The following is a 14,607-nucleotide window of genomic DNA, read 5'->3' on the forward strand; positions in this document are numbered from 1 at the left end:
TTGACTTTCTGAACATAGGAGCTGAGTATTTTCTTCCATATTTCTTTAGCATATTTAAATGAATTTCACACAAAAAGTTTGAATGTGACATTGTGATAACCTTAAATTATAAATAGTAGGAATATTAGTTAAAGGATAAAGAAATTATTTTTCTAACATAATACCAGGTATCTTTATTTCTTTGCAGGAGGCTTTATTCTTCTCAAATTTTACAGCACTGCTACTTCATCTAATGCATACTTTCAAGAACATATTGAACTTATCTAGAACAACGATTTTCAATCTTTTTCATCTCATGGCACACATAAACTAATTACTAAAATTCTGCAGCCCACCAAAAAATAATGTTATATATTTTGCCAATCTGACAAAACTTAGGTATAATTTTGCTTCATTCACATCAGACAGCTATTGTTGTGTTGGCTGTTGTCATTTTAATTTGACAACCTAAGGTTAATTCCCCTGACTAAAGAATCAGATACTGCATGTTTTAAAAATTCTTGCAACACACTGGTATGCCATAACAGCTGAAAAATCACTGATCTACAAATTAGATGTTTTAAGCTCAAGCGTAATGGTTGAAAACTGGTGATGGTGAACACAAAATATCTAATCTAAATTAGATCTTTAAGTGTATCTATATTTTACAATTTTCCCATTAAAAAGCTCTACTTCAAGGAATCTGTATCAATGGCTCATGCTCAAATAACTTTATGACTTTTTTATAACCAGAGGTTATAGCCTTGAAAATTTGACTTGTGCCAAAAAAATTTTCTTCATTACATATGGGTACTAGGTTCTTTTCTTTCTTTTTTTTAAAATTTCTTTATTGATTAAGGTATTATACGTGTCCTCATCCCCCCATTATCCCGGTTCTTTTCTTTTTATGGGTACATTCAAATTCATCAGACTCAACCCTGAACTCTCAACTATTTATTAAACTATCCAAATCACATATTATGTTTTCAATCCCTTCATTGGCCATTGTTTATCTAGTTACTTCATTTATACCATTGAGAGGCAGTCTGACAATGAAAGAATATAGGATGCGGACTTAGAAAAATTAGTCATGAGAACTAAATCATTCTCAAGCTACGTGATCTTAAATTTGTTTATCACTGTAAAAATGGCAAGATTAATAACACTTATGTCACATATAAGGGGGGAGATTAAAGAAGACAATTTAAAAGGACTTTGTCAAGTATGAGTTATCTTATAAATGTTAACAATTGTTACCACTGTCTAAACTGAAATAATTATCTGCCTTTAAGATACACTATCAAGTTATAATGATCTACATAAAGATCAATTAAAAAAGAGCAAGCTGTAATTTTGGGTTTATCTTCTCTAAATGTCAAAACTAATGTTGAGATGCACTATTTCACTGACTACCTAGAAAGAAAACAAAATTATCAAGTCTTGAAAATAAGTCATTAGTGAAACTATACTTTTTTCCTACATCTCTCATTAATATCTTTATGGATAAAATAAAGAAACACAGGCTGATCAACAGTGCTGTAATACAAATTTACAGATGGTAGAAACACATTACCAAAAATTTCTGATTAACAGATCATTACCTACTTTGGGCAAAAACTCTCTCTGTAAGACTAGTGCAGGCAATTTGTCAAGTGCTAATGCTAGAGAACTATAGTACGAAAAATTAGTTACATGGATGAGAGAAAAAAAAATTTAACCTCAACAACCTGTAACAATGGCTTGTAATAAATGCAAACAACATTATATGCATGTCTACTAAAAAACCAATGCTAATTAATAGCAATTAATATGAAAGTCTCCAGATACTTCATTAACAGTAAACATAGCAGTGACTGATAGATGGCATGGTATTTAAATATAGTAGCACAGTGGATAAAAACCCAGTTATTAATGACAGCAAACCTGAGTTAGAAGCCTACCTCCAATAATTACCAAGACATATGGGCATGTCTTACATTGGACAAGTAAATCTGTCTAAGCTCCATTCTCCTCACCTTTAAAATGAGATTCACTATAGCATGAAACTCAGAAAATTGTTATAAAGATAAAAGGATATAATGCATATAAAGTGCTTAGCACTTTACCTGGAATATTGCAAGTGGTCAATACATTTTAGCTATTATTAATACTTTTATGACTCCCAAAAGTACTGTTGCAATCTGGGTCTATATCAGTACCCAATTGAAAGAAGCAATAAATCTGATACACTTTTTGATTGTCAGCTCTCATAAACAAAATCCTATGTGCAGTTTGGAGCACCGTATGTCAAGACTCACAGTATCATGTCCACAAGGGGAAAGTTAGGATGATAGCAAATCTGGAAATCAAGACATGTGAGAAAAGGGTGAAAGACTAAAATATTTTACCAATTAAAGATCTGATAAGGAAACAGGTATATGAGAAGGAAATAAGATGAAACTTCCATGTGTATCCAAATATCAAATTAGGGCTAACAAGAGGAAGAATATCTAGTAGCTTTCATGAACTCCGTAATGGCTTAGAAGATGATCATGTCACAAGGGGATGTGTTGAGATGGTTGGAAAGCTGGATTTGACTGTTTCCTTAGATTCTTTCTCTGTCTACAACCTAATGCATTAATAAGAACTACTATGTCTCCTTTGATTATTATGGCCACATCATTTATCTGGAACCAAAGGACTGTACATTCCCGTTCTTAATATCATTTCCTCACCAACACTATCCATTCCGTAACACCTGAAACCATTCTATGTCCTAAGAAATCTATTTTATAAATAATTTGAAAGTTTACACTTATCAGTATATGTTAATAACACATTCATTATCTTTTGGAATCTTGTTATATTTCTTTTTTTATTGTTGACAGTATTACAGATGTCTCTCACTTTTTTCCCTATTTGCCCCCCTCCACCCAACTCCTGTCCTATCCCAGGCCTTCCCCACACTATTTTCTCTGGCCCTGGGTTATACATATATTCTTTAGTTAATCTCTTCCCCCACCTCCCCAGAGATATGTTATTCTGTTCCATGTATTCATATCTCTGGTACAATTTTGTTCATCTTGTTCATTAGATTCCACATGTAAGTGAGATCATGTGATATTTGTCTTTCTCTACCTGGCTTATTTTCCTTAGCATAATACTCTCCAGGTCCATCCATGCTGTCTCAGGGTAAGAAATGCTTCTTTGTTACACCTGCGTAGTATTCCATTATATAAACGTACCACAGCTTTTTTTAAACACTCATCTACTGATGGGCACTTGGACTGTTTCCATATCTTAGCTCTTGAAAATAATGCTATGAATATAAGGGAAACATATATTCTTTCTAATTGGTGTTTCAGGGTTCTTAGGATATATTCCACTAAGTGAGATCATTGGGTCAAACAACAGCCCTATTTTCATTTTTTTAGGAACCTCTATACTGTTTTCCACAGCAGCTGCGACAGTCTGCATTCCTACCAGCAGTGCACGAGGGTTTCCTTTTCTCCACATCCTTGCCAGCACTTGTTTGTTGATTTATTATTGGTATCCATTTTGGCTCTTAAAAATCTTCTATCAGGTTGTTACTCAACATTTGCCATTTGGTTACCTATTTCACCTATTCTAAAAGGCTTACCTAGAAGTCTATTGTATCCACTTGGGGTACCCACTAGGGTTCATAAATTTCCTGAAATATACACAAGTTTTTGGAATACATACAAAATTTCTAGATTGAGCATATACTGTTCATCTGGATTTTTAAAATATAGCCACACTTAGAAGTTAAGAGTCTCCAACCTAAAATATTAACATATTCCACTCTTCTACATTTGCTATTTATACCGATAGAATCCTAGAATCCTCTACATTACACACAATTTCCACTGCATTTTTCTATCTTAAAAGTATTCTTTCCATGTTTTTCCACACAATTTCACACTTCTGCCCTACACCTTTAAGACTGCAAACTATAAACAAGTGGTAATTCCCGTATATACATATGACCTTCCCATACTTCCAAGATTATAAAGGTTATCATCAAAATATGATGATAACCCTACGGAGTGAAGGGTTCCGGGTTCAATTCTGGTCAAGGACACATGCCTGGGTTTCAGGCTCAATCCCATTAGGGAGCGTGCAGGAGGCAGCCAATATATGATTCTATCTCATCTTTGATGTTTCTATCTCTCTCCCCTCTCCCTTCCTCTCTGAAATCAATAAAAATACATTTAAAAAAATATATTGCAAGCCAGGAAATTATGCAATCTAATTCACTTCACCAAAATATCCCATTGAAAAGAAATGAACAAAAAAGCACAAAATGTTCCATTGAGTGATTGATTATGTTTTGTAATCCACTGAGAGATACATAATACATATAAGTACAAATTCTCCCATCACTGGATTTACCCTATCTCAAAGCCAGAGATCTGGGGTGTGATCTAAGATTCATTCATTCATTTAACAAATATTTATTGAGCACTATCATGTGTCAGGGATTTTCTAAGATCTTAAATATAGCAATGTATAGAACAGACAAAAATATCTGCCCTCATGGAATTTATATTCCAATAAGGAGAGATAGAAAATACAATTATATAAATGAGTAAATATAGCATATCAGGTATTAAGTGCTATGAGAAAACTAAAGCATAAGGAGTAGTATTGGAGAGATGGCTAAGAGAACACTCACTAAAAAGGTGGCATTTGAGGATACACTGAAGGGGGTGAAGGAAAAAGCTATGAGGATATCCAGGGAAGTGTATTATAGGTGGAGGGAAAAGCAGTGATAGTGTGACTCAAGAAGACTAAGTGATGGGCAGAGTTATGAAATGAGATGAGAGAAGTAATTGGGGCTCACATCATAGGTCATTGTAGTCCATTGGCTTTCTCATAGAGTGGGATCAGAAGCCATTAAAAGCTTATGAACGGGGAGGAATGTGATCTTGGGCTACAACAGGATCACTCTAGCTGCTATATTAAGGGTAGACTTAAGTGGAAAAAGGCAAATGAGTGGGAAGAGACTGGATAGGAAAATGTGACAATAATTCAAGAAAGAAATGATGGCAATTTAAGTTGGAATGGCAAAGTGAAAGCAGTGAAAAGTCTGTCAAATTTTGACTATACTTAAAAGATAGAGAAAAGAGAATTGGAAGAAGACTGGAATGGGAGAAAAGTCAAAGATGATATAAAGATGTTTGCTTGAGATGCTATTAACTAGCATATAGAAAACTATGTTTGGAGCAGGGTTTTTAATAATTGTTAACTTATTAATCACCAAGTAGTGTTGCTGAAAAAGCAACTGGACAAATAAGTCTATACTTTAGGTGAGAAGTTTGGGCTAAGACATAAAATTGGGAGTCATAAGTCAATACGCTATTTAATGCTAGGAAAGTGGATGGAATCAATCACAAAAAGTGGGTGCAGCCCTAACTGGTTTGGCTCGGTGGATAGAGCATCAGTCTGTGGACTGAAGGATCCCAGGTTCGACTCCAATCAAGGGTATGGACCTTGGTTGCGGGCACATCCACAGTAGGAGTTGTGCAAGAGGCATCTGATCAATGTTTCTCTCTCATTGATGTTTCTAACTCTCTATCCCTCTCCCTTGCTCTCTGCAAAAAAATCAATAAAACATATTAAAAAAAAAAGTGGGTGCAAATAGACAGTAGAAGTGGTCTAAGGACAGAATTTTGAGTGTCTCCATTAATTAGTTTTAGGGATTTTGTAAAAAGGATACTACTTTATACATATACCTCAAGATTTGTTTAAGTATGAAGTGAGATACTGAAGATAAGAAAGGGCTTTTCAACAGTGACTCATTAAAGCCAGTGAGCTTCTTTTTTTTAAAATTTCTCTTTATTGTTGAAAGTATTACAGATGTCCCCTTTGTTTATTTTTTTTCCCATTGACCCCTCCACCCAGCACCCATCCCTCCAGGCCTTCACCACTCTATTGTCTGTGTCCATATCCTACCTAATAAAAGAGTAATATGCAAATTAACCATCACTCTGCTACACCCACAAGCCACACCCACAAGCCAATCAGGAGCGAGTATGCAAATTAACCTGACCAAGATGGTTGCAGCCACAGAGCGAGCAGGAGGCTTGGGTTTCCTCGGCAATGGAGGAAGCCAAGCTTTCCGCACACCCTGGCAGGCCCAGGCCTCCACTCAAGGCTACAAAGTTTCAATTATAGAAGGTAAATAAATTCCAACAAAAATGGCGGCAGCCACGGAGCTGGAGAGAGCAGGAGGCTTGGGTTGCCCCCGGCAATGGAGGAAGCCAAGCTCCTGCAGCCCTGGCCTGCTTTGGTTCAGCTACAAAGTTTCAATTATAAAAGGTAAATAAATCCCAGATACCAGGGCTTCCACTTGGGTCGCTGGGGGGCGTGGCTGACCTGCAAACCACCACAGGCCCCTTGCCCAGGCCGCCCCATGCCCCAAGGGAACTCCCACCCTGATCCGGGACACCCATCAGGGAAAACCAGCTGGCCCTCACCAATGCACCAGGCCTCTATCCTATCTAATAAAAGAGTACTATGCGGATTGATCATCACTCCAACACACAAGATGGCTGCCCCATATGGTCAAAGATGGCTGCTCCCAAGTGGACACAAGATGGCCACCACGGAAGGGCAGTTGGGAAGGACCAGGCCTGCAAGAGAGGGCAGTTGGGGGTGATCAAGCCTGCAGGGGAGGGCAGTTAGGGGTGACCAGGCCAGCAGAGGAGGGAAGTTGGGGGAGACCAGGCCTGCAGGGAAGGGCAGTTGGGGGGGACCTGGCCTGCAGGGGAGGGCAGTTAGGGGTGACCAGGCCTGCAGGGGAGGACAGTTAAGGGGCAAACAGGCTGGCAGGGGAGCTGTTAGGCATCAATCAGGCTGTCAGGGGAGTGGTTACGGGGTGATCAGGCTGGAAGGCAGAAGCGGTTAGGGGCAATCAGGAAGGCAGGCCGGCAAGCAGTTGGGAGCCAGCAGTCCTGGATTGTGAGAGTGATGTCCGACTGCCTGTTTAGGCCCGATCCTGGGTCTAAACGGGCAGTTGGACATCCCTCGAGAGGTCCCAGATTGGAGAGGGTGCAGGCTGGGCTGAGGCACACACACCCCCATGCATGAATTTCATGCACAGGGCCTCTAGTATGTATATAAGTTCCCAGGTTAATCACTCCCTGCCCTTTCTCCTACCCCCTCCTTCCCTCAGAAATTCATGAGTCTGTTCCATGCTTTTATGTCTCTGGATCTATTTTGTTCATCAATTTATTTTGTTCATTAGATTCCACATATGAGTGAGATTATGTGATACTTGTCTTTCTCTGACTGGCTTATTTCACTTAGCATAATACTCTCCAGGTCTCTCCAAGCTGCCTCAAAGGGTAAGAGATCCTTCTTCTTTACAGCTGCATAGAGTTGCATTGTGTAAATGTACCATAGCTTTTTTATCCACTCATCTACTTATGGGCATTTGGACTGTTTCAAGATCTTAGCTATTATAAATAGTGCTGGTATGAACGTAGGGGTGCATATATTCTTTCTGACTGGTGTCTCAGGATTCTTAGGATATATTCCCAGAAGTGAGATCACTAGGTCAAACAGCAGTTCCATTTTCAATTTTTTTAGAAACCTCTATACTGTTTTCTACAGCTACTGCACTAGTCTGAATTCCCACCAGCAGTGCACAACGGTTCCCTTTTCTCCACATCCTTGCCAGCACTTGTCATTTGTTGATTTGCTGATGATAGCCATTCTGACAGGTATACGTAGATACCTCATTGTCCCTTTAATTTGCATCTCTCGGATTATTAGTGACTTTGAGCATTTTTTCATATATCTCTTGGCCTTCTATAGCTCCACTTGGAGAAGTGTCTAATTAGGTCTTTTGCCCATTTTTAAATTAGATTGTTTGTCTTTTGTTAAGTTGTATGAGTCCCTTATATATTTTTTTAAATTAACCCCTTATTAGATGTATCATTAGCAAAAATGTTCTCCCATAAAGTAGGCTCTCTTTTCATTTTGTTGATTTTTTTTCTGTGCAGAAGCTTTTTATTTTGATGTAATCCTATTTGTTTATTTTCTCCTTAATTTCCTTTGTCCTAAGAGAAGTATTGATAAACATATTGCTAAGAGGTTCCATATGTCTGAGGTTCCAAATAAACAAAATCAGAAATGAAAGAGGTGAAATAACAACTGACCCCACAGAAATACAAAGATTGTAAAAAAAAAAAAAAATACTACAAAGGACTACACTCCAACAGATTGGACAACCTGGACGAAATGGATATATTCCTAGAAAATCTTCCAAAACTCAGTCATGATGAATCAGATAACCTGAATAGGACAATAACTACTGATGAAACTGAAGCAGTAATAAAAAAACTCACAGAAAACAAAAACCCTTGACTGGACAGATTCACAGGGGAGTTTTACCAAACATTCAAAGAAAAACTAACACATATCTTCCTCAAACTATTCCAAAAAATTCAGGAGGAAGGAACACTTCCAAGTTCTTTTTTTTTCTTTATTGATTAAGGTATTACATATGTGTCCTAATCCACCCATTGCCCCCCACCCCATCCCTACTCATGCCCTTACCCCCCTGGTGTCTGTGTCCATTGGTTAGGCTTATATGTATGCATACAAGTCCTTTGGTTGATCTCTCCCCCTTAACCCCGCCCTCCCCTACCTTCCCTCTGAGGTTTGAAGGTCTGATTTTTTTATGAAGCCAGCATTACCCTAATCCCAAAATCAGATAAAGACACTACAAAGAGAGAGAGTTACAGGCCAATATCCCTGATGAACAGAGATGCTACAATGCTCAACAAACTACTAGCAAATCAGACCCAGCAATATATTCAAAAGGTCATACACCATGACCAAGTGGGATTTATTCCAGGGATGCAAGGCTGGTACAATATTCAAAAATCAATAAATGTGATATATCACATATACAGATTGAAAGACAAAAACCACAAGATCATTTCAATTGATGCAGAAAAAGCATTTGACAATAACCAATACACTTTATTGATTAAAAACTCTCAGCAAGTGAGATTCATGATTATTCATGCACCATGTAAAAATCCCTTTCTTATCAATATCCCCTACCTCTTTTCTGTAACACTTATTGAGCGATGACAGGTCAAGGGAATACAACTACACGAATATGTTCAGGGGCATAGGAAGCCAAGTAAGACACAACCCATGCCCAGAGATACTTTAAAGAAATACAAGAGACAAACAAATCAAATGTGCAATATATTTAAATAATTGCTCTGGATCAAAGTTCTGCACAAGGCCTTTTAGGAACAGAAAAGGTGTGTATTAGTGGGAAGAGTAAGCTGAATCTAGAAGGATCAATAGGAATTAGGCAAGAAGAGAAAAGTTCAATAGTAAAAACTTAGACAAAGATATATTGAAAAACTCAGCAGACTGAAGGAACTCCAAATAGATCCTTACAACTGGTGAAAGTTAAGGACTTTCCATTCCAAACTAAAAGTTCATCCTTTATCGGGTAGTAACAGTAATTTATTTCAGATCTGTATTTAATAAAAAGGTCTGTGGCATAAATGTGAAAAATACACTGGGGGTCAGGAGGAGCTTCTGGAAATAGGGAGGCCAGATAGGAGATAACAGAAAGAATCTGCTGGAGAAATGCTCCAGCTTATAGTGAGGCTTTGGGAATGAACATGTCCTATATTTTCTGGAATACAGGTCTTCTAACCAAATTCAAAAATATCCATCTACTACTTATTTGAGACTAATGATAAAGCAGTTTCATTTATTAAGAATTTTGAAACTTTATGAGACTTGGTAGAAATGATGCATTATTCTGAATGTTGGGAAACTGAGTTCCAGAGAGCCAAAGACAATAGATAAAGGTTACACAACTGATTATTAAAAGTCAGTTCTCCTAAATTCCAGATTATCACTCTTCCCTAAGGTTTAAGAAAAATTGAAACTTTGGAGAGAAAAAAATCTAGTAATGGTTTTAGGGTGACATTACAATTTACTGATGCTTATGAGAAATCACAAGGTTATTGCCATGATGTTTGCATGTTTTATGAGTCCTTATTTTATATTTAGAATAACAACAAACTTATAAAGGAAATAACTGAGCATTTTAGTAATCGGCTCTCTAAAGAGAGATACTTTTTGGCTAACTGATTGCCTGTATAAATGCTAGGAGAGACAAAGGCAACAAAATAGGGGAAATTAGGATACCACCAAAATTGCATCTTCTGGCCATTGGCCTTAAAATACTATTCCCAGGAGATTAAAAATGGCATTAGAGTAGGTGGATGCTGCACGAACATGCTTCCACAAACAAGCTGGAATCACAACTGAAATATGGAGAGGCTTCCTGAATAATCAATGGAAAACTCACAGGAGAGAACTCTGATACCCAAGGACCGAAGGTGGAGACAGTATAGAGACTGGTAGGAGAGGTGGAGGCACAAATGGGCTGGCAGGGCACCCACAGACAGGAACTGAAGTCCCGGAGAGGTATCTCAGCTGTGGAGGGTGGGGTGTGCCATGAGAACTCTGGGATCTAATCCCCAAGTTGGGCTCCCCAGCAGAGAGCACCAAATCTACGGAGGGTACCCACATAATTTCTAGCTGTGAAAAGCAGCAGGGTGCTGTCTGCCAGCTGTCTGCTTCTGGCAGACACCCCAAGTTTCCTGGGCTGAGTAATTCCCTCAACAGCGGAGGACATCTGTCCCACATATACATTTGCCTTGCCTGGGGCGTGAGGGGCCCTATTGGAAAACACCCTATTGGAAAACACCTTGCTCTGCTGCCACTTAAGAGATTAAAATAACAATTAGCCTCCACACTGCTCCACACTGTTGGAAAAAAAACAAAACAACAAACCTCTACCACACCTGAGGACGATTGCCTGGGGCTGTTCAAGTCAGAATCATATCAGTCTGTAGACGGAGGTGGACTATGGAGGCTTTGAGTCTTTGCCTGATCTAATTAGTCAGAAACAGCCTTTAACACTGTCCTGTACTAGAGATGAGAGGTGTAGAGGATCTACCTAAAACATACTCACAAACCCAAACAGACAAACAAAGTGAGGAGACAAAAAAACAACCCCCAAATGAAAGAACTAGAATATTCGCCAGAAGAGATAAATGAAGCAGAGATAAGAAGTTTATCTGAAACAGAGTTCAAAGTAATGATGTTAAATATGATCAACAGTATGAAAAAAAGATATAGTAACTATGAAAAAATAACAGTCTGAGATAAAGAATGACATAACACAAATAAAAAACACATTGGAAGGAATACACAGTATATTAGGGGAAGCTGAGGATTGAATAGGTGCATTAGAAGACAGAGTTCAAAATATCACTCAATCAGAGAACCAAAAATAAAAAATAAAACAATTAAAAAACAGGATGAAAGCTTAACCTTTTGCACTCGGATGTCGAGTGTGACTTGACACGGTTAGCATCGGTAGGAGTTCGAGAAAAAAGCAAGCGAGTGCAAAAAGTTAAGGGAGCTGTGGGACAACTTGAAACATAACAATATTAGAATAGAAGGTGTGCCAGAAGAGGCAGAAAGGAATGAAGAAAGTGTTTGAAGAAATAATGGCAGAAAACTTCCCTAACCCAGTAAAGAAAAAAGTCACATGAGTTCAGTGGGCACAGAGAACCCCAAACAAGAAGAACCCAAACAGACCCTTGCCCAGACACATCATAATTAAAACACCAAAAATTAAAGACAAAGAGAGAATCTTAAAGGTAGCAAGAGAAAAGCAAACAGTTATCTACAAAAGTGCTTCCATAAGACTGACACCTGATTTCTCATCAGAAACTCTACAGGCCAGAAGGGAATGGCATGAAGTACTAAAGGTAATGGAAAGCAAGGATCTGAGACCAAAATTACTATATCCAGCAAGGCTATCATTCAAAATAGATGGTCAAATAAAGAGCTTCACAGACCAAAAAAAAAAAAAAAAAAAAAAAAGGCTAAAGGAGTTCATCATCATCGATCCAGCATTACAAGAAATGCTAAAGGGATTACTGTAAGGGATTGCTGAGAAGAAGAAACAGAGAGAAACTTAGCCATACAGAATTAAAATGGTTATAAATAAATACCTCTCAATAATAACCCTAAATGTAAATGGGTTAAATGCTCCAATTAAAAGGTGTAGGGTAGTTGAATGGATACAAAAACATGACCCAACCATAACCTGTCTACAAGAGATGCACATCAAAACAAAAGACACACACAGGATGAAAGTGAAGGGATGGAAAAAAAATTTCCATGCAAATGGAAAAGAAAAAAAAAGCTGGAGTAGCAATACTCATATCTGACAAATAGACTTTAAAATGAAGGTCATCACAAGAGACAACAAAGGTCACTACATAACACTAAAGGGATCAATCCAACAGGAGGATATAACCCTGGTAAACATATATGTACCCAATATAGGTGCACCTAAATGAAATTAGAAATTAACTACGGTAAAAACACCCTAAAACATTCGAACACATGAAGGCTAAATAACATGTTATTAAACAATGAATGGGTTATCAATGAGATCAAGAAAGAAATAAAAAAACTTTCTGAAAACAAATGAAAATGAACATACAACAACCCTAAATCTCTGGGACACAGCAAAAGCAGTCCTGAGAGGAAAGTTCATAGCACTACAGGCATACCTAAGAAAACAAGAAAATTGAGAAATAAACTATTTAACCCTATAACTTAAAGAACAACAAGAAAATCCCAGAGTAAGTAGAAGTAAGGAAATAATAAAGATTAGAGCAGAAGTAAGTAACATAGAGACTATCTATATCTATCTATCTATCTATCTATCTATCTATCTATCTATCTATCTATCTATCATCTATCAATGAAACCAAGAGCTGGTTCTTTGAAAAAATAAACAAAATTGATAAACCATTAGCCAGACTAATCAAGACACAAAGAGAGAGGATCCAAATAAATAAAATCAGAAACAAAAGTGGAGAAGTAACCATGAACACCACAGAAACACAAAGGATTGTAAGAAAATACTATGAACAACTATATGCCAACGAGCTGGACAATGTGGATAAAATAGACAAATTCCTAAAACAATACAATCTCCCAAAACTGAATCAGGAAGAATAAAAAAACCTAAACAGAGCAATAACAATGGATGAAACAGAAGCAGTAATCAAAAAACACCCACCAAATAAAAGCCCAGGTCCAGATGGCTTCACAGGGTAATTATTCCAAACATTCAAAGAAGAACTAACACCTATACTCCTCAAACTATTTCAGAAAATCCAAGAGAAAGGAACACTTCCAAACCCTTTTTATGATGCCAGCATTATCCTAATTCCAAAACCAGATAAAGACATTACAAAGAAAGAGAATTACAGGCCAATATCCCTGATGAACATAGATGCTAAAAACTCAACAAAATATTAGCAAATCGCATCCAGAAATATATTAAAAAGATCACACACCATGATCAAGTGGAATTTACTCCAGGGATGCAAGGTTGATACAATATTCGCAAATCAATAAATGTGATACATCACACAAACAAGTTGAAAGATAAAAGTCACATTTAGGTGCACATATTGATCATAGCAATAGACACAGAGAAAGCATTCGACAAAATCCAACACCCATTTTTGATAAAAACACTCAGCAAACCTGGAATAGAGGGGGCATATTTCAACACGATAAAGGCCATATATGACAAACCTACAGCTAACATCATTACCCATGGGGCAAAAACTAAAGCCATTTCCCCTAAGAACAGGATCAAGACAGGGATGCCCACTTTCACCACTCCTGTTCGACATAGTACTGGAAGTGCTAGCCAGAGCAATCAGACAAGAAGACACAAAAGGCATCCAAATTGGAAAAAAAGTAAAACTGTCATTATTTGCAGATGACATGATGTTGTACATAGAAAAACCCCAAAGACTCCACCAAAAAACTACTAGACTTAATAAATGAATTTGGCAATGTAGCAGGATACAAAATTAACACCAAGAAATCTATGGCTTTTTTATTCAACAATAATGAACTCACAGAAAGAGAAATGAAAAAAAATATCCCATTTACTATTGCACCAAAAAAATTAAGATACCTAGGAATAAACTTAACTAAGAGGTAAAAGACCTATACTCAGAAAACTACAGGACACTGAAAAAAGAGATAAAGGAAGACGTAAACAAATGGAAGAATATACTGTGTTCATGTATTGGTAGAATCAACATCATTAAAATGTTCAAATTACCCAAAGCAATCTATAGATTCAATGCAATCCCCATTAAGATACCAATGGAATATTTCATAGACCTAGAACAAACTCTCCAAAAATTCATCTGGAATAAAAAAGACCCCGAATAGTTGCAGCAATCCTGAGAAAAAGGAACAAAGTTGGAGGGATCACAATACCAGATATAAAACTATATTACAAAGCCACTGTCCTCAGAACTGCCTGGTACTGGCACAAGAACAGACATATACTAGTAGACCAATGGAATAGAACAGAAACTGACCCAAGCCATTATGCTCAATTAATATTTGACAAAGGAGGCAAGAGCATGCAATGGAGTCAAGATAGTCTGTTCAATAAATGGTGTTGGGAAAATTGGACAGATACATGCAAAAAAAAAAAAAAATGACACTAGGTCACCA

At 37.4% G+C, this 14,607-nt stretch overlaps 1 protein-coding gene across 2 annotated transcripts in view; it reads right to left on the minus strand.

The window, feature by feature from the left end:
• Positions 1 to 14,607, minus strand: part of NBEA (neurobeachin) — an 896,160-nt gene that overhangs the window by 527,702 nt on the left and 353,851 nt on the right. The window lies entirely within an intron of this gene.

The sequence above is a fragment of the Eptesicus fuscus genome, chromosome 8, assembly GCF_027574615.1.
Source record: "Eptesicus fuscus isolate TK198812 chromosome 8, DD_ASM_mEF_20220401, whole genome shotgun sequence".
NCBI classification, from domain to species: Eukaryota; Metazoa; Chordata; class Mammalia; order Chiroptera; family Vespertilionidae; genus Eptesicus; species Eptesicus fuscus.